Here is a 21640-nt window from a genome sequence, read left to right on the forward strand (position 1 = left end):
CTCACCTGAAAACCCAGGAGACAGAGTTGGTAGAAGGAAACAGGTTTATTTAAAGTTGGTCTTAAAGAATACAGAGAAGACTATCTCTTATTTCTATCTCCAGAGGTTTGAGGATTCAAAGAGCTTTTGTGGGAGGAAAAAAAAAAAAAGAAGGGAATCCAGAGAGATAATGGGCTGGGAGTCCATGCACAGGGTAGCATCTTCATGCAGAGGTGTCTGCTTTGCTTTTTTCTGAGAACCTCGTGGTGGACTTGGATCACCATCACCTGCAACTAGTTACCCAGAACCTGAGAAATGCTTCTCTTCGGCAAAAAGGATTCAGGGAGGTGGAAAGCAAAATGATGGGAGGGGAAACAAGGGACAATTTCAAATGAACCCCTGTTACAGCACTGCTAGGAGGCAGTGAAACCTTTGGCAGGTAGGGCCTACGGACAGGTTCTTAGGACATTGAGGGACGAAGGGGATTGTGAGACCCTGGCCCTTCTTTCTCTTTTGCTTCCTGGACATAAAGTAAGCAGTTTACTTTGCTGGTTATTCCCTGCCTTTGCCTTCTGACACCTCTACCAAGGCCTAAAAGCCATGGGTTCACCTATCATGGACTAGAACATCAGAGCTAAAATTACCCCTTTCTCTTTATAAGTTAGTCATCTGAAATACTTTGTTATAGTGATGGAAAGCTGACTAACCCAGAGAGAAAGGGAACTTCTATGGCTGGGAATCACAGAACCTCATAAAGCTTGGAAAGCTGTACTTTTCTTGGCATGCTTGGTGGGAAAACTCTCACTTTAGTAGACTTCCACTAACAACTCATACTACAACCCTCTTTCTTGCTGCTCAGTTTTCTCCAAGAAATATAACCGCATACGGTTCCAGTTTGGACAGCTGAAATGATATGAATCTAGTCTCTGTTCTTTGAAGTTCTCTGTTAAATGATTACTGTTGTTTGATAGCTGGGTTCTGCTTCTAGTCTTTGTTTGACATCAGAAATCCTTCTGATGTCACCAGTCTAAGGTGAATGTGCTCTGCCATTGCCCATGTCTCTTTGTCTTTTTCCAGTGAAATAAATTCCCCACCCACTTTTACCAGTCCACCCCTTTCTGGAGCATTGAGGCATTTGACATTCCTTCCACCTAAAATGTGGTATTTTGTGTCAAGCAATATAACAACAAAATACATTTTGCATGTGCTTGTGAGCTTCTAATCATCTTAAACTACAGCTTGTAGGCAGGAAGAAAATACCAGGATTTTGTGGTACATGAATCATCAGCGTTGACATCACTCACTATCATGTTCATCACTTTGTTTATGTCACATAGATTAACTAAATGATTTATAACACTCAGGTGCAGTGTCAGTGTGCACGGTCACATTTGACACAACAGCTCAGTGTGGTAGAGACGTCTGTGATTCTCACTTTACAGATGAGGAAACTGCGCTTTCAAGGCTAAAGTATGCAAGGCCACACAATTGGGAATTTCTTGAGATTACAGCCCAGACCTCTTGGAGTCCAGCGTCTATGCTGTTAACAACTAAGCTTTGCTATTGTCTTGGAAAGTTTAGAATTTGGGGTCTATATATCATGTACAGTAGGTCCTGTCTGATTTGCAGTGCTGTGGTCATTCTGGAGCTACAACTTTATTTTGTCAGTTTTACTAGCAAAATATATGAACATAAGTAATTGGTTCACTTTAACTTAAATTCTCTGTTTATAAAATATAAAATAACAGATTCTCACCTCCAGTCTCTTTTATATTTCAATTCATTTTGAATGTATAGGATTGGTTAGAGTCCTGGAAATAACTGGCATTTGAAAAAATAAAAAGAAAGAAATGAAAAGTAAGAACCAATGAAAAGAGAGAATAGTGATATGCTTTTATTTTATTAAAGTGGGATTGTTTTATGTTTTGACAAATTAGAAACAACAATAAATTAATGTAAAGTAGAAGCTATTAATTAGAGGCAAGGAGGGAAAGTTTTACTGTAATACAATGTATTTCATTAATTCCTGTGTGATAATTTATAATGTCCTCTAGAACAATACAAAGAGAGCATTTGGAACTACGCTGTTGGAAATGCACATTTTACTACTGTAATGTATAATTATAGCCTGCTATTGTAGCTTATATTATCCTTTAAATATTTATCCCTTTGAATAATTGGATTTAGGAGATTTGAATTCATTTGGTGAATATGCTATTAATTTTTCACGTATTTCAATAGTATACCGATCGCTTATTTGTCTACCATCAAGTAAATGTAAGTGAATAGTGTACAAGTTTACTGCAAAATTGCTCATCTTTCTGGGTCCTGTTGAATATTTACACTCAAAATAAAATACCTATTACAAACTGGGAAACTTCAGCTACTGACTTCTTTCTGGTGGCTAAAAATTAATTTGACTGTAACCTTCTATTTTATTTCCCTTTGTAGTTGAAAGTAATGGTTAAAAATAAATGAAGACAATATTACATCAAAACCATTCCAAAGCTCAAAGAGGGTTATAATCTGTTACCATGGTGCCCACTGTGGCTGTTCACCAGCTGAGTTTGGCAAAGCTGCCTCAACAAAATGGGCCTAACTTTTGTTTTCTACAAGAACAGTAAGACTCCAAAGGCCTGCCTGTGTTGACAGGTAATGAGATTTAATTCATAAAGGGGGGGAGGGGGGGAGAAGAGAGAAAGAGAATATCCATATTCATTGCTTAATCAAATAAAATTCTTTCAGAGAATTCTGGGAGTTCTCCCCAGTTGCTTCCAAAGCTTTCTTTTGATAGCTGTAAACAAATTACCTTACAAATAACTTCTTAATCAAGGAAGAGAAGGGAGAAGCACTGTTCTGTACTTGATCTTGCCCTTTGGGTGGTCCCAGTCAAAGAGCTGCAGTCTTCCTCCTGATAGTCTGGCTTCAGAAAAGCCATGTAACATTTTACTGACAGCTGTAGACCCCTTTTTTGTTAGGATAACAAACATCCTGTGTTGAGGACAGCATCAAGCCAGCTTGCAGTATGCCCAATTAGAGAAGCTGAAATCTCATTTGTTTCACGGCAGGAGCCCCCTGAAAGCACACCGTTTTGGCCTCATTACAGTATTTTTAACTTTACAAAAACAATTTCATTATGGAAATTAAAGAAGCTGATTTAGCCTTAGCATATATGCTTAAGTTAATAAATTCCAGAAGTATTTCAACTACCCCAGCATGTAGTTTTGTCTTCACTTAATCACAGACAATAGTTGCTTTAAAAAACATAGATAGATAGATGATAGATTGAGAGAATGGGTTCAAAGAAAATTATTGTTTCCATTTGCTGTTGTGCTTTGATTAAAAAAGCAAACAAACCTGTAAGAAAAATATTAACTTCGACTGTATTGGAATAGAATGAGTTGATGAAATTGTGCCTGTGAATATGTTGATCGCATGAATACATAAACTTGTCATGCTCTGTTTATGTGTCACTTCTTGGAAGGTAACTGTGACTCAGGGAACAAAATTGAAATAGCATCTGTACTCACTCAGTGTTTTGTGTTAAAGGAAGGGTTAAAATTTTCTAGTTATTATTATTTGAAAAGGAAGAAAATTTCCTGGAGGAAGTTGGCGTTTGTCATACTAACAAAAATGGGAAATAATACATGTAATCAGATGGTGATAGGGATGGAGAGTGTAGGATTTGAAACTTCAAATAGCTTTATAAGAAGGAAAGTCCCTGCAATTGCCTGAATAACAACTAATGCCAGTTACTCTTACACTGGACTCTGCACAGTTGCTGTCTAAGAAAGAAGCTATATTCCAAGGCACTTCACATCTGTTTTTCTTTTCTTCTCAAACTTCAAATATTGTAAAGTTATCTCACCTATATCAAGTCGTAATCAATAAATGAATGACATTAAAAATAAGACCTGTATAATTATAAAGTTTGGATTTAGCAAGTCATTAATTAAGATTCGATTACAGGGGTGGGGAATGCAGCTGCATAGAAGATACTTTGTCCTTAGCATACACGACACTCTGGGTTCAACCTCCAGCACCAAAAAAACTTTTTTAAAAATGCATACTCTTATTCCCTCCATCAGAAAATAGAAAAATGATGCATTAATTTTTTTTTAATTTAGGGAGAGGGATAAAACAGGGATTTATTTATATGCTAGAGAAAAAAATTATCAAAAAATACATTTAGATGAGTCATAATTCAATCTTTGGCACATGGAATTCAAATAGAATAGAGTTCTAGTGACTCTCTGTATGTTCACCCAATGCCTCTCCCTCACTTCCCTTTTTCCTTCTACGTACCTATTAATCTACACAATCATATATGTGTCTATCTATGTATGTATCTACCTATGTATCTATTCTCTACCTATCTGTCTGTCTATCGAGCCACCTACCTACCTATCTATCATCTATATCTGGAGAGTAATTGAACAGTTACAAATAATTCTCTTTGTAGCATAAAATCTTGCTTTTTTATCATTAATGCCTCTTCTATAGGGATGTAGAAGAACTCAAACAGACAACTACAAACTTGGGTGAGATTAGCTTCACTATTGGATGGTTTCTATCTCCCATACTTTTGCTGCCTCAAGGTAGAAAGTCCTATCGTGTCTCCAAAAACATTATTAGCAATCTAAGGGAAAGATCTGTGGCCTTTCTTTCATCTTCAAATACAATGAGAAGCAACTGGACGTGTAGAAATATTGCTGAACTTGGAGTGTTGGTTCTAATCTAACTCTGAGAATTGGCCAAATAATGTTGTCTGATCTATTACACCAAAACTTAGTGGCTTGAAATAATAAAACAAATCATCTTACATAGTCTCTGAACATCAGAATTTCAAGGATGGTTTCTCTGGATGGTTCTGATTTGCTAAGGATGGTATAATAAAGTAGGTAAACTGAGTGAGTTAAAGCAACAGAAGTTTATTGTCTTGCAGTTCTGGAGGCTAGAATCCTAAACTTAAGGTGTTGGCAAGGCCATATGTCCCTCTAAAAACTATAGGGGACTCTCATCTCTTTGGCTGAGGCCAGAAGATTGCAAATTTGAGGCCAGCCTGGGCTGCATAGTGAGACCCTGTCTCAACAAAGCAATGAGACAAAACAAGATAATCAAACAAGAACAAAAACTATAGGAAGAATCCTTTCTTGCCTCTTCTAGTTATTGGTGTTGGCTGTCCATCTTTGGTATTCCAAGATTCATTCCTCCAGTCTCAGCCTCCATTGTCTCATGGCTGTCTTTTCCTTATATGTCTCTACATTGTCCTCCCTCTCTCTGGGTCAGTTTCTGAATCCAAATTTCTCCCTTTTATAATGACATTAATCAAATTGAAATAGGACCCACCCTAAGGACTTTATCTTAACCTTATTACATCAGCAAAGACTCTACCTAAATGAGGTCACATTTATGGGTATTTGTACTTTAGTACATTTGGGGCATAACTCAACCCATAACAGAGGTCTTTCACAAATTTTAGCAAGATGTTGACTTGATTTCAGTCACTTGAAAGCTTGACTGTGGCTAGAAAATCTGTTTTCTAGATGGTTCATTCACATGGCTCCTTCAATTTTTTCTCCACGGACATCCCCACATTCATGCATATCATAACTATTTTATGGTAACGATCTCTGCTTCTGTAGAAGTGGAAAAACTTCTTTTCTCACCCATCACTAGGTTTGTGATTGAGCCCATTAGTCAGCTTTTTGTTGCTGTGACAAAATACCCAAGTAATCAAAAAGAAGAAAACGTTTTTTTTATTTATAATTTTAGAGGTTTCAGTCTTAGCCCCATTGCTCTAGGCCTGTGGCAAGGCAGAACAGGGAGTGTATGGGGGAGAATAGCTGTTCACCTCCTGGTGGTGGGGCAGGAAAGACAGAAAACGGACCAGTGTCCCAATATCCCCTTCAAGGGCATGCTGCCAGTGGCCTCAGTCCTTCCAGTAGGCCCATTTCCTAAAGGTTGCACCATTTCCCGGTAGGACCACAGGCTGATGATCAAGACTTTAACAATGACCTTTTAGGGACATTTCAGATCCAAACAAAAGATACATTTGCAAGAGAAAAGTATATAAATGTATTTAACATAAGTTTTATACAACATGTGAACATTCAGAAATGAAGAACTAAGGAAGTGGGAATGGCCATTTTTTTTATAGTAGGTTTGATGAAGAAATGATGGTTATGGAGAATTATGATCTGATAAAGGGAGTATGATCCAATGGTAATAAACTGGGGGAAATTTAGCAAGGTCTGTTTGTTCAAATTATTGTCTGTGTTCCTGCGTCTTCAAAGATAAAGATGTTTTCATCTGAATATAGGGAGCGTACCTTCCTAATGACAGTTTTATGACAGGCTTCAGAGAAGAACAAGGGGAAAGTGAAAGTGACCTTCATGCTACTGTGGTTTTCTCAAATGCCATGCTGCCATATTTTGAGTTAACATGTTGCACCACTGCCCTAATCCCTTCTGGAGGGTGATGACAGCCTGAGTGGTTGGTAATGATTGTGAGTCCCCATCTTCCACCCACCAACCAGGTTGCAAAATTGTTGAAGGCAATGGCCTCATCTGATATTTTCCCTACAGCACCTTTAGCATCTAATCCAGTGTTTCCTTTTATTAGGAATTCAATGCAAATGTGAGGATGAGTGAAGGATTGAGACCTGTTAGGGAGTGTCCTTTGGGTCTTCTTGGTGGTGATGACAGTAGCTACACAGCAGTTAAGGACAACAGAACTTTTCTTAGTAGCAGGACCAATGCAGATGAAAGTCTGGAGTGGTCCTAGGGAGGACTGTGTAATAAGGAAACCAATTTTCAACAATCTCTTATCAAAATTGTATGACAGTCAACTATCTGTGTCAATTTGGTTGAAGAGTTCTGTTACTGAGTGCTATTATTCTTTACTTTGAAATTTCACATGACCTCAGATTGGTTTTTAACTGTCTTTTGATGTCTCTTAATGGTATAACCTGTTTACCTGCTTTTCTTTTTCTGCTTAAGCATTTTTATAGTGTTCACATGTAGCAAAAGATCCTTTGAAAGAGAACGAGAAGGGCATGTAGTCCAACCTGTAACACCGTGTCTCATCTTCAACATCATTTATTACAATAATATTATAAATCTTCCCAAACAAAACCTTCCCAGGACTGTGTGCTTAGAGCAGCCAAAACTGAATTAATGCTACATACATTTTTTTACTTCAAGAAAAGTTCCTTTTCATCCTTGCCTTACATCTGGACATTGTGTACTTGCATTTGTGAGTTCAGGAACCCAAAGAAAATGTATTTTTGATCCATATATGACTATTTTTTTAACTTCTCTTTTATTTACTATGTGGTTTTGAAAGGAAAAAGCAAGAATTCTGAAATTTATTTTAAAACTTTATGTGATTCGACTAGATTGTATCAAAAGTATTTTTCACCTGTATACCACATGAATCTGTTTTCTTATTTTTTCTCTTTGTTTACTTTATGTGTAGAGTTAAGGTATTTGTGTGAGTGAGGTTAAGGAATAAAAGTCTGCTTAGGTTTGTGTAGTTTTATGTATATGGGGAGAATGGACTTCTGTATAAACACTCTTGCATGCCAAGAGGTTTCTTTTCTTTCTTTTTATCATGAAGTTGTATTTCCATAACAAGTATACTCCTTTTATGAGGTTTTCTATCCTGGATAGCTGGTGGAGATTTTGGAAGAAGGCATTCAGTACCTTTCCATGCCAGGCCTTGGTGTACCCATTAGGAATTTGACTACCTTTCACCCCTAGAAAAACCAGGCTCAGAGCCTGAAGACCTGGACTTTGCACTTCTCATAGTGATTAAATGGAAATATTAGAACCCTTGGATATCAGAGCAGCCCAAGACTTTTAATGATTTTCTAGTTTTATTGTCTCATTTTACAAATGAGAAAACTGGAGCACAGAGAGGTTAAATGATTTGTGATAGAAGAAATTTAAAATATAGTTGGGAGAGTTGATCTGATTTTTGGACACCCTGGCTAGACCAATGTACTTTCCATTATGACTCTACTTACTCCACTATTAAAAGATGAAAGTCTTAGAGCTGGGGATGAGTAGCTCAGTGGTAGAGCACTTACCTAGATGTGCAAAACCCTAGATTCCATCTCCAGTACTGGTATAAAAAGAAGACAAAGTCTCTCATTGTCTTTCATTGCCACTCAGCAGTGGGAAAATTAATTCAAAAGGTCCGAAATATACTAAACATCAGTAGCTTTGGCTCTATGAGTAGTTCTATTAACTCATTTAGGAGAGACAGACTATTGATAAATAGGTTTGGCTGCTGGGGCAAGTGTAAATAGCTCCTTCATTGTCTTAGAAGTCAACAATCCTTTTTAAACATTAGACATACCGCCTGAGAGATACAATTATCACTCCTAGAAGTTACTGAAGAATTTGAAGCTTTGAAGAAAGTTTAAATAAAAATCAAAAGAAGAAACTAACATCATGCAGCAGACATCCTATCCTGAATGCTGTCTGATTCCCAGTAGGAACATTGTTTTATAGATCAAGGGTTCCATGTTCATCCCCTTTCCTCCAGTAAAGCTGAAACATGGAGATTTCTCTCAACACTGAGACTGAATTTTAAATAGGGACATTCTTATGATTTCGAACAAAGTGGTAGAAAATATAAAAAGCAATCATCAACCCAATATGAGACTGTGACCGCTATTTCACCACCCTTATTCTCCATTTCCACTTGTATACCATTAAGAAGCTCTTGGGGCTGCTAAGTAGAATGGAATAAAGAGTGATTTATTCCTCCACTTCTACTTTTTTCAACAAATCATTAAGGATTTAGGATACCTTCTGTTTCTAAAAGTGCCATTTTTCCTGTCCTACAAAATTCTCATTGTGTTGTAATTGTTTTCTGGTTAAACCTCCTCTGTCTTCAAGTCCTTGAACACCACTGTATGCCTTTCTGATGATTCTTAGTAGCCAAGAGGCTGCCTGTCACATAATGATATACAATCAATAGCAATCAATGGCTAGAGATATGTCCCTAATGAGCCTGCAGTGTCCTGGCAGAGAGAGAAAAACATGCAGGTGACATTAATGACTTTTGATGTGTGCTGTACAAGGACTATATATACAGTTTTAGCAAGCATAAAGAAGAGGCATTGAGTCCAGCATGGTGGAATCAGAGAAAGGTTCTTGGAGAAAGTGTAAAATCTTTGCAGAAACTCTACAAGGTAAGTACCATTCTGTGCGTTTGTATAGATAAGTCAAGTGAGGTTCAGAGACTCTTAGACCAGGTCTGTGTTTTCTAGGGAAGTGACTGGGAGCTGTGAGAGCACTGGAATCATTCGAGATGGACGAGGTTTTACATTGCATTGTCTGGAAGTTGAATGAAGGTTTCCAAACTTATTCTTCTTTATTCTTAGATGCTTATCCTGAAGGTAGAGAGTCTGATAGACAGGCATTGTGTAAAGCACAGGAATGGGTACTGAGAAATGAATCAGTAGGCTGTTTTGTCATTGTGCGAACATCATAAAGTATATTTACATGAACCTAAATAGTATGGTCTGCTATAGATCTAAGCTGTATTGTGTATGTGTAGGTACATATGTGACATACATATAAGCATAATATATGTTATATATATGTAAGCAGGTTGATCCTAGGGCCACAATGAACCAAATGACCCAAGAGAAAAATGATGCAATCAAGAGACACAGTGAACACAGATTCATAGGCTGCTGTGGGAAAAATGCGGCATTTTGTTTATCAGTAAACCTTTTTTTTTTAACAAATAAAAGGATTACACTCTAAAATAGTAATAAAAAAGTATATTATTTTAGTATTACATACAGCAGTCACATAGTCATGTATTGTCATTATCAGGTATTGTGTGCCACACAGAGTAGTATGTGCTGGACTTTTGCACAACCAAGAGTTCGCAGTGCAGTGGGTGTTTACACAGCATCACCAGAAACATGTGAACAGTGCATTGCTCTATGATCTTAGGATGCCTCAATATCACTAGGCAATAGGAATTTTTCAACTTCATTATGATATTATGGTACCACTGTCGCACATATGATCATTATTAACCAAAACACTGAGTGGTGTATGACTGTAACTCTATTTCAATTGTCTGCTTAATGGTCAATACTGTTGCAATTGTTTTATTGTTGTGCTGGGTGGGGGTACATTGTGGCATTTACACAGGTTCTTACAATGTAGCAAATATATCATACTTGAAGTCTCCTGCTCTGCCATTCTCCTTTATCCCCCCCACTCCAGGGTTTCACTGTGTTTCAAAGGCTGGTCTTGAACTTCTGGGCTCAAGTAATCCCACCTCAGCCTCCCAAGTAGCTGGGACTATAAGCTTGTGCCACCATGCCTACCTTTAGTCCAGTTTTTTTACCTTCATGTATATGTTGATTGGTGGATCAATAAAGTGCTTTTTGATCTCATTTTAAGAATATAAAATAAAAGTATTTAAATCTCCCAAACTAGGTCAGTGTATCCACCTTCTTTCTTCCTTTCAGTTCTATCTTCTGTTTTAATCCTTCATGCTGCTCCAAACATCCAATCAGGGATTTCAAAAGGTAACTTTAATACCATTGGTTACCAATTTAATGATGGCTTTTCAGTTTCCTGTCCACTGGATCAAAATGTTAACCGTCCTTTGTCTCTGCCATAAATCCCATCAAAGTGTTTACATCTAGCCCAAATCCCTTTTAAATGCAAATAAACAAGTTGAGCAGAGACACAAACACCACATGGGTTGTTAACTGCAAACTGTTCCAATTGTTAACTGCAGCTTGCAGAAATTCTTGATGGGGCAGAAAGAAAAGAAAAGGGAAAAAAAAATATGGAGGGGCTCTTTAATGAGGCTTTCCTTCTCATTTATCAAAGACCATGTAGCTTTGCCCAGCTGGCCTGGTTTGGAAATTAGAAAATAGCTTAATCTGGTTCACATTGTAGGCCTCTCTAGCAGGTGAAGAAGTACGTGTATTAAGGTGTGTGTTTCTTTGATTTATTTATTTTTAAACCATGCCCTTTGCCATCAGGCTTAAGGTCTCTGACAGAGATGATTAACGAACACACACACACACAAAAAATCTGTCCATGTGAGTAAGTATTCTATAGAGTGGAAAACATTTTTCTTTCTGATTCTTTTTCAAAATCCTTCCTGTCAGGGTTGTTGAGCAAGTATCAGAGTGGAATTGTATAGCTGGGGAACCCTTAGAAACCTTTCATTTCAGACCTGTTATTTCCTAGATGAGAATTCTTGGGCTCTGACCCTGACCCAGTGACTTGCCCATAATATCACAGGTAGGCAAGGACACTTGTACAACCAGAAAATGGGTCTTCCCACTTTTGACTGGACCCTTTTCTGTTACTTCGACTTTACGTGGTAGGTTGGCATAGAAAGGGTTATGATAGATTGAATGATTGTGTCCCCTCAATTTTCATGTTAGAATCCCAACCTCTAATATAGTGGTTTAAAGAGGTGATTAGGTCATGAAGGTAGAGCCCTTGTGAATGGGATTAGTGCCTTTATCCAAGAGGACCAAGAAAAACAGGTTTCCCTTTTTACCATATGATGACACAACTAGAAGGTGCTGTCTATGAAAGTGGGCCGTCACCAGATACCACACCTGCTGTTGCATTGACCTTACACCTCCCTGATTCTAGAACTGTGAGAAATAAATTTCTGTTGTTTAAGTCACCCAATCTATGGTATTTTAGCGGCCTGAACAGACTAACATGTGGTATTACCTTCTTTGAAGAGTAAAATATACAACACAATTTTTATGCTCTTTGGAATGGTGTATTCAGGTTGGGATGCACAAAAAATCCATCTGAAATGGGCTTAAGTGACAGAACAGGACATGGTGGCTCATGCAACTGCAAAGTCTAGAGTCTAGAGCTTACTCCAGACCCAGGTCTCTCTCAGCTTTTGGACAGTGATCTACTGCATCATGGCTTCCTTGATGACTGTACTGTGCTAGGATCAAATACTTCCAGGTTCAGATCCTCTCTTCTCTAGCAGTTTGAACTTGCACTTACTGATTCAGATTGGCCACCTGCCCATTTCCAAACTAATCACCATGGCAGGCGTGATGTTTTCCTTAGAGAAGTCTAAATCACTTGTCTTCCCTTAGATCCAGAACATGATCAATTCTACCAGAAGCACTGAGAGTGAGGAGGTAGAGCTTGGTAGAGCAAAGGTGCATCTACATGAAGAAGGTTGAGTTGATATAGACAGTACAAGCAACAAATCATTTCCACAAATGGCATTTTACCACAGTCTTCTCAGAAGTCAGTGTCTTCCTTTCCTTTGTTCATTTGGAAATTTCTTTCAGCTTTAGGCCAGCAGAATCATAAATATGCAAAGAATAAAGTCCTGTGGGAAGGAGTATGCTTGAATATGATAATGAACCTTTCATTAAAATGTAAGTTCTTATTATTTTAGAAAAAAACACAGGGTGAAATTTTAAAGCAATAACCTGAGTTGACTACCGATAACTATAGAACTCATGACAAAAAGGCAGAGGCGCCTTGAGAAGAGGAATTTCGTCAAGCTTGGCTAAGTCCCTCTTCCCCTGCATCTCACCCACTGTGTTCCTCAATGAATACTGCCGCCCTCCATGTAGTGGACCTCTTAGTATTTGATTGCTGCAGGATTTCCTTCTCATTATTCTAATATTCCAGCATACAGAGAACAAGTCATCACACACTGAGCAATTTTCAGTCTCCCTTTTCTCTCTTTTGCTATAGCTTGGATTTTGATTATCTCCCAAAGGCTCATGGTGTTAAAGGCTTCGTGCCCAGCCTAGAATTATTGAGAGGTGGTGGAACCTTTAAGAGATGGAACCTAGTGGGAGAAAGTTAGGTCTTTGTGGGTGTGCCCTCGAGGGGAACAGTGTGACCCTGAGCTCTCTCTGTCTCTCTGTCTCCTTCTCCCTCTCTTTTTCATTGCTGGCCATGAGGTAAACAGGCTTCCTCCATCCCACACTCTCACAATGATGCATTGCCTCACTAGAAGTCCCTAAGTGAAAGGGTCAACTGACCTTGGACTCCCAAGATCAGTTGAAACCTCCAACACTTTTTCCTCTTTATAAGCTGATTATCTCAGGTGTTTATCATAGTCATAGAAAAGCAACTAACACAGAGTTGGATAGTAAAAAAAGAGCTGAGATTAAATTTGACATCAGGGAAACCCAACTTCTTGTCAGGAGTCTTCTCAAGTTCTCAAGGTCCTCTTTCATAGATTTCCAAGTCTGTTCTGCTTTGGTGAGGTATATTTTGATATCTTCTTTCTTCTGAGGGTTCAAGGAAGGACTCATGTGGCCACAGGGCAATGATTTCTGGAATGCCCTCTTATGAACCCATGGAACTCTGGAAAGGCACCATTCATACCTTCAGGATGACAGTGGCTTCACTTCCCTGGGATCCAAGCCACTGTCCATGGCATTACCTCAAATTCAAGGCTGTGAATTATTCATTTAAAATTCCACCTGTTTAACCAGGTATGATGGCACACATCTATAATCCCAGCTACTTGGGAGGCTGAAATAGGAGGATCACAAGTTCAAGGCCAACCCAGGCAAAGTTAGTAAGACACTATCTCAAAAGCAAAAATACAAAAGGAGTATGACTAAAATGGTAGAGTGCTTGCTTAGCAAGTATGAAGGCTGGGGTTCAATCTCCAGTAATGAAAAAAAAAAAATCCTGCCTGTCCATGATTGGCTCATATTTTCACACTTAGAGAGCCCTATGGAATTGAATGGCACAACAGTTATATAGCCCATTCAAGTATAGGTCAATTTGCAAGTGTCTGTGCACCATATTCCCTTTTATTAAGTAAGCTGTATGTGGATAATATCCAATGCAAAATTAGTCTTCTAGAAATGAGAGGATCTTTAGAAGCTGAATTCTATAGTAGCAGCTGAAGAATCCCTCTTCTGTGAACTCTCATGTGGGCACAGCATGCACATACAATTTTACTATTCAACCAAACATGGGAAATTTATTTGAAGACTTTGATTAATGCAATTAGTTGCTGCAGTAGCATAGTTCAAGTTCTGATGCTGGGAAGGCCTTTAGCAATGCACACAGCTGCCATCAACCAGGAGCAACCTGCACACACAGAGATGATTCATGGCTTGAGCAAACTGAGCATCCTACAGTTGAGTCAGGATACTCTTAGTGTGGAACAACAGCGTATACATGGGGTAGAGAATGCATATGATTGGAAGACGGTGCCACAGAGGTGGCAGAGCAGAATGGGTGATAAAAAAGTGGCCGTGGTGACTGTTTCTTCTATTGCTCTGGAACTTGATACTTCATTTGTTTTGAATTTGGTTCCCACAGCAAGGTGTGTAGTACATAGTACTTCTGTCTAAAGAAAATGAGGACCATGAAAATCAAATGATTTGTTCAGAACCACAATGCTGACAATCAGTAGAGTCAGGACACAAATTGAGACTGAATCAGAGTCCAAGGCTCTTCCCACATTAGCACATAGTAAGCAATATTTTTTGAATAAAAAATGAAGTGAACTCATGTGTGTTCCACTTTTTAAAGATGATGGATGAAGTGATGGGGCATGAGAAGTAGGTAATTGAAACATTATATGAATAATGAAGAGTACACTAAAATAAATATTGAGTTGGTCAAACTTTGAACATGACTGTCTATACATTTACCCCCTCTGCAGGTGTAGATCTACAGTCTTGTCCAGGTGGAGGAGTCCTCAGGTCTGATCTCTCTCCTGAGTGGACGTTGCTATGAACTACTCCTTTTCCTTTGATCGACTAGTCTGTTTTTTAATTTTTAATTTTTAAGTAGGGAATACTTTTAAGTAACTTCACTTATTTCTTCTACGTTTATTTTACCTATTTACTTCCAGAAAGCAACCATTTTTCCCTGATACCTCATTGGATAAGGGCCTGCTTCATTTGAACCTCATTGTAGAAATAATATCTGTTATCATCAAGTGAGGACCATTTGGTAGTTAGGAAAGAAGTTGAAATTAAACCAAATTGTTGCTCCATTGTTGTGGTGGGGCATATGTGATTAAGGCAAACAAGGACCAGGGGCTGCTTATTATCCTCCAGAAGTTGGAGTGGGACACAAGTGGTCATAAGCTGATTAACCTTGACTGTTGACAGTTTACCTGGAAGAATGAGAAAAGAGGAAACTGGATAGTGTGGAACTAGAGTGAGAGTCAGGAGAAGACCAGGAGCGTAGGGTTCTAGGCTCTCTGACCCTAATTCAGCCATGTTTACTATGAGAGTTGAAATCAACCATATAAGCACTGGGCATGAAGCCCAGAGGGCCTTAGGGGAAGGGAATGTCTAACATAGCCATGGGCTCTTAGTGTTGAGCTCATGAGTCTGGCTGCCTGGCTCTGCCACTATTGTAAGTTGTGTCACATGAGCAGCCCACACTTCACCTCCTCTATAATATAGAGATAGTACCAGTGTTCACATCCTAGGGTTGTTGGGAGAATTAAATGAATTAATATACATGATATGTATAAATAAGCCCTAAAACATAGTAACTAGTCAATAAATATGACTTATTTATCAGATATGCAAAGCTGCCAGACCAGGAGACATAAGAAAATCTTAGAGACTACTATTTATCTATTTGTCTACAAAAATATAAACATGAGCATATACAATATTATAGATCATGTCAAAAGATTACTTATTGGCATGTGTTTTATATTTTAGCATAGGGTCATATTTTTCCATGCTTGAGTCATAGAAACTGTTACTGCAGGAATGTCTGAATAAACTATATGATGAACATACAAGGGAGTGCTAGGCAGCTGTGAAAAAGGAGAAAGAATGCCAGATTTTAATTTATTTAAAATAAAAATAAATTAAACAAAACAAATAAAAAAGCACAACACTGGAGATCTGAATACTACTATGTAGTATTACCTAAGGTAACAAAGGGGGTTAAATAAAATGTATGTGACTATTTGCTTATTTGTAAGGTAAGAAATACTATCAACAGTAGTCAGTTTTAATAAAAGTGCAGGTCTTTATGGGAAGGAAAGGTGGAACCCTGACTTCTTTGAGTATACATTTTGTATAGTTTTAAATTTTTGACCGTATCAATGTTTTACTATTTAAAGACAACATTAAATCAAAAGAGTTTTAAAAAAAGACAATCCCTCCACTTTAGGGGAAGGGTGGTTAGGATTGAACCCAGAGTTTGGCATATGCTAAGCATGTGATCTGCCATAGCTATACTCCTGGCCCCGATCAATGTGATTTTAAATCAGAATTATAATATAATCATATAGAAAAAGACATCCCAAGTGACTCTTTTGTTGTTGTTGCTGTTGTTTGGGGTGGCATCTTACCATATATCCTGATCTGGCCAGGAACTTGTTATGTAGCCCATGTTGACCTCAAACCTGAGATTCTCTTGCCCGGCCTCCCCAGTGCTGGGATTACCACCAAGCCTGGCTCCACCATGTGACTTTTGAGTTGCATGCTATGACTGTTTATTAGGGGGAAATTAAAGATAACCATAAAGAAATCTTAAACTTCTTCAGTGATGTATGTTTGCAGTATATTTATGTATATTGTATAAAACAAAAATGTTAATGCTACTGAATGTCAAGATATTACAAAATTAAAGACATTAGTTAAAAATCATGTAATTTAAATTTGAAAAAATATCAACATGAGTTTATGACTTCTAAACAATGAAAGAGTTTGAAAACATGACGTTCCAGAGCCAGTGAGCACGGCCAGTGAGCACATCCATGATGGTTACTGTACTTGACTGTCAACTTGATTGGATTGAGGAGCTCCTAGGAGATTAGGAAGGCACAAATAGATCTCTGGGTTTGTCTGTGAGAGAGGATTAGTTAAGGGAAAGACCTGTCCTGTGTGTGGACAGCACGATGCCCTAGGCTGGGGCCCAGATGGAATAAACATGGAAAAGGGAGAAAGCCCACTAGCACAGGCATTCATTCTCCTCTCTTTCTCCTTCTTGCCTGCCATGATATGAGCTACTCCACCCTTTCTACCATGATGGACTGAAACTATGAGCTAAAATAAACCTTTCCTTCTTTTAAGTTGTTCTGTCAGGTATTTTGCCAGAGTAATGAAAAGTCTGACTAACACAACATCTAACACTGGATCTTGTTTTCTCAACATCATCCCTGACTCAAAGAAACCAGACTTGCCAGGCATGGTGGTACATGCCTGTAATTCCAGCTACTTGGGAGGTAGAGATCAGGAGGATTGTGGTCAAGGCCCACCATGGCAAAAAGTTAGTGAGACTCCATCTCAACAAATAATCTGGGTATGGTGGAATTCATCTGTAATCCCAACTACATGGGAGGCAGAGGTAGGAGGATGGTGGTCTGAGGTTGGCCCCAGGCAAAAAAGAAAAAAACAAACACCCTTTGTGAAAAATAACTAAAGAATAAAAACAGAGCTCATTAGAATGTTGGGTCAGGGACAATATGTTTGAAAGATGTGTAGTACTCAGGGACAAAGAAGCACCCAAAGACGAGCTGGGTCACATCAGGAGGACTCACCGAGACCCCCACTGGCACATGTCTGTGGCAATTTGAGCATCAAAAAAATAACTATACTTGAGTCTAAAACATTGACTAAATCAATCCATTCAGAGAGCGGGCAAGTCACTTGACTATACTGGAGGTTATTATTAAATTAACTCTTTAGTCTGAAATGTAGTAATTAAAAGTGAAGCAAAGCAACTAAAATAAAGGATTCACTTGATGTTTAGGGGAGGAATTACAGTTCATCCCTGTTGGTAAGGGAAAGCTCTCCCTTACACATCCCCCAAAATTCTACAGCTAAATGAAAGACGATGAGAATGAAAAAGTCATTATCTGAAGCATCTAATGAAACTCTTGACTTAGACAAGGATCATAAATGGACTTGAAAATCTTTAGGTGAGAGGTTCCTGGGGCATGAGATACTCAAGTAGAGTCGAAGGATCAACCCACAGCTAATTGCTAATCACAAAGGGAGGACATACTTTTGTAAGTGGTAGATACACTAGGGTGATAAACACAGTGTCATTAATATTGGGACAGCCAGACACGATGTGTCTCCATGGTGATACAATATGAAGATCCAGTGTTTCCTGAAATATTTCACAAAACATTTAACCTGAATATTATCAAGCATTTGGAACTAAATTCTAGTTTGTAGTAAATGAAAGGAATGGAGATAAGTGAACACTACAAGGAGAAAAGAAGTGAAGCCTAACATGTGAAACAGTCTACCAGAGAAATGGCCAGACCACTTCGAATGGTCAGTGTCATGAGAAGCACATAGATTGGAGAATTATTCCAGAATAGAGCCTGGAAGGATAGACACGTACAATGTGATTATATCCTTGTTTGTTTGCTTATTTAAAAAAATCTTTAAAAGATACTGCGTCTGATAGAGCAGTTATATATGCACTGAATTATAGATATAATGATATCATTGTTAATTTCCTGAATGTGATTATGCAATGATATGGAATTGTAAGAGAATGTCTTTATTTTTAGGAGATGCATGCCGAAGTATTTAGAGACCAATGTTATGTCATCTGCAACTTAAAAATTGGGCAAAAAGAAACTTTTTAGGGGTTTGTGACACATATGTATATACACATATGTATATACACATATATAAATAAAGCAAACATGGAAGAATATTAATTATTGACTCTAGGTGATGGATGAATTGATTTCATTGCATATAATTCTTTCAATTATTCTGCATGTTTGACAATTTTATAGTGCAAAGTTGGAAAAAATAGGAATTCTCACTAGCTGTTTACAGTGATTTCAGTAGCTATGAAATGTCCATATTGTTGACAAGTTCTTCTGTTAGATTTTAGTTGGGTATAAATCACACTGATGATATAAAACAATACAGATTTCTATATAACTAATTATGTAGACATTTTTATTTCTGTGTTTTTGTAGCAATGACTGGGTATGGCGAGCCGAGGGAATCTGCTATTTAGTAACACTGGTTTTCATTGTGTTATTCTGTTTGACTTGCATCTCTGAGTCCAGAAGGCCATCTAGCCCTCACTTCATCACTGGTTAAGTGTGAGACAATGTTCTTTATCTCCTCTTGGACTTTTGAAGAAGTATATTCCTAAAAATAGCAGCTGTTGAAACTGTTTGAGCCCTGATGCTCTGTGTTAGGCTTTGAAGAAATGCGTCAACCTTTTCTTTTCTTTCTTTCTTTTTTTTTTTTTAATGGGTTTATTACTAGAGTGATTTGGTTTAGGGATTCCCATGAGAGAGGGAAACAATCTATGAAAATCTATCTCACAAATAAAGCAGATCAGAATTTAATTTCACAACTTGTTCACGGGTTCTTGATGTGAACTTGACACCAAGGTTCTGCTCCAGTGAATGTGTGAGAGCCATGCATTAATTTTTCATGTAGTGCCATTAGAAAGAAATGAATACTTTGCACTAGGACAATAGGAAAGATACTTTCAGTGCATCCCAGGAATTGGCTGGACTTCACACATTACAGGATAAAGAGCATAAAGGTTTTAACTCATTCAAAAGAACAGGCTTACCTACCAAAGTGTTTCCCTGGGTTCAGTCATCCAGGCAGTCAGAGGTTGCTGCAGCCCTGTTCTAAGTGGTCTGGCAACAGCTGGAACTTGCAGCAGACCTTGGTGTCATTCACATGATGCTGGTTCTGCAGCAATACAGAGTGAAAAGTTATGGGGTCAAGGAGGCTTCCACCCAGATTTCAAAGGAAAGCCTGGGAGGCTAGGTGGTGTGTGGCTGTCTGTCTCAGAGTCCCTTTAGGCAGCCCTGGAGAGGTCAATGAATGAAGCTGTGGAGGTGAAATCTGAATTTCTATGGAGACCCCAAGATGTTGGAAATGCCAGGAATGTGGAACATTCCTGAGGAAATGCAATGGCAACAGGTAGAGCCAAGCTATGTGGCCTGCAAATGGCAAGGCCATAGGGGCAGGTTTCCCAAGCACAATAACACTCACATAATGACACTACATGTCCCAGGTGCTGGACATGGAGCTACAGGGTTTAATGTTTGTTTTTTTGGGTTTTGGTCTTGCTTTCATCCAGTTCTTCTTTGCTGTTCTACTATTCTTCCCTTGTGCCATTGTATGTAGGAATTTTGTAACTTGTTTGTGATATTTACAAGAGCTCAGAGCAAAGAGTTTGTCTTGAATCTCAGAGGAAAACTTTAAACTTTGGATTTTGAACAATCTTGGGACTGTTAAGACTATGGGACTCATGGTGATGGACTGAATGCACTTTGGATTATGAGATGAACATGAGCCTTTTGGGGGCCAGGCATGAAATGCTGTGGTATGCATATGAAATGTTCACCCAACATGCCCAAGTAATGAAGGGTTAGTGCCCAGCTGGTGACAGTGTTTTGGGAGGTTCTGGGAACTTTAGGAGGCAGGACTTAGCTAGAGGAAATAAGTAATTGGGATCATGTCTTTGGGGCTGTATCTGGGCCTGGGTCTCTCTTTGTTCTCTTTCTCTGCTTCCTGTCCACCATGAACTTTCTTGTCCACCATGTTCCCAACACCAGGATGTTTTATCCAAGCATGTGGGGCCACATAACAATATACTTGGCTCTGAAATTATGAAAAAATAAATTTTTCCTCCTTTAAGTTGTTCTGACATACTTTGGCCACAGGTATTAAAAAGTAAGTAATAATCCAAGATAAAAATGTAGAGAAGGAAAGATTTGACTTTTAGCCATCGACTATGTATTTGTTTTGTCCAGAGAAAGAATTGTCTTGGGCATGTAGTCTGGCCTTTAATTTCATGGTTGGGTTAAATGCTTGTTTTACTCAAATCTTCAAGAATGCTATTTTACAAGACTTACAAAATGTATTTCTCAAGCTGTTGCAAACATTTCCCCTCAAAATATCAGCACTTAGATGTTTCTTCCCAGTTGTTTCTCCATATTTACTTTCTCAGTTGAGAGTAAAATTTTCAGCATCTCCACACAGTTTCTTCAATAACATTCATTAAGATAGTCTTTTGTCTCATCCTGTAGATCATTAATGAAGCTGTTAACTAACAGTAAAGCTTCATTGATTCCTGGGGCAGGGCTACCAGACACCTCTCTAATGTGACACATCACATCTATCCTTGGCTTCTATGTCACCAGCCTTAGCTTTCAGCTGGTTTAGAATGCTGGAGTCCAAATCCAATCCAATTTGAATTCATTTTGCAAGTAAGACTTTATTAGATACTGTATTAAGTACTTTACCAAAATTAGGTTGTGTTACATCTTCATTTTCTTTCTCTCTTTTTATTAATCATGCAATTCCCACTTCCTTAAAAAAAAAAAGAAAAAAGCAATTAGGTTTTCTCAGCTTGATTCAATCTCAAAATCCAGGCTGCTTATTGCCCCTGGTTCCATTATAATCTAAATGCTTACAGATGCTTCCTGTCAGACTCCCCGTCTTGCTTCTCTATGAAATCAGTACTATATCAACTTTGATCAAAACTTCACACCTCCTTAGGCCTCAGTTATTTTAGACAGGAAGTGCTACCTGATAAATGGTGCTCAGAGCTGGGCGTCACCCCAAAGGCATGGAATAATGGGGTTTTCAAAGTATTTTTCATAAAGCCCTGTTCCCTGAAAGGTGACTGAGGCATCACTTGGGAATTATAGG

The sequence above is a fragment of the Castor canadensis genome, chromosome 8 (genome assembly GCF_047511655.1).
Source record: "Castor canadensis chromosome 8, mCasCan1.hap1v2, whole genome shotgun sequence".
NCBI lineage: Eukaryota > Metazoa > Chordata > Mammalia > Rodentia > Castoridae > Castor > Castor canadensis.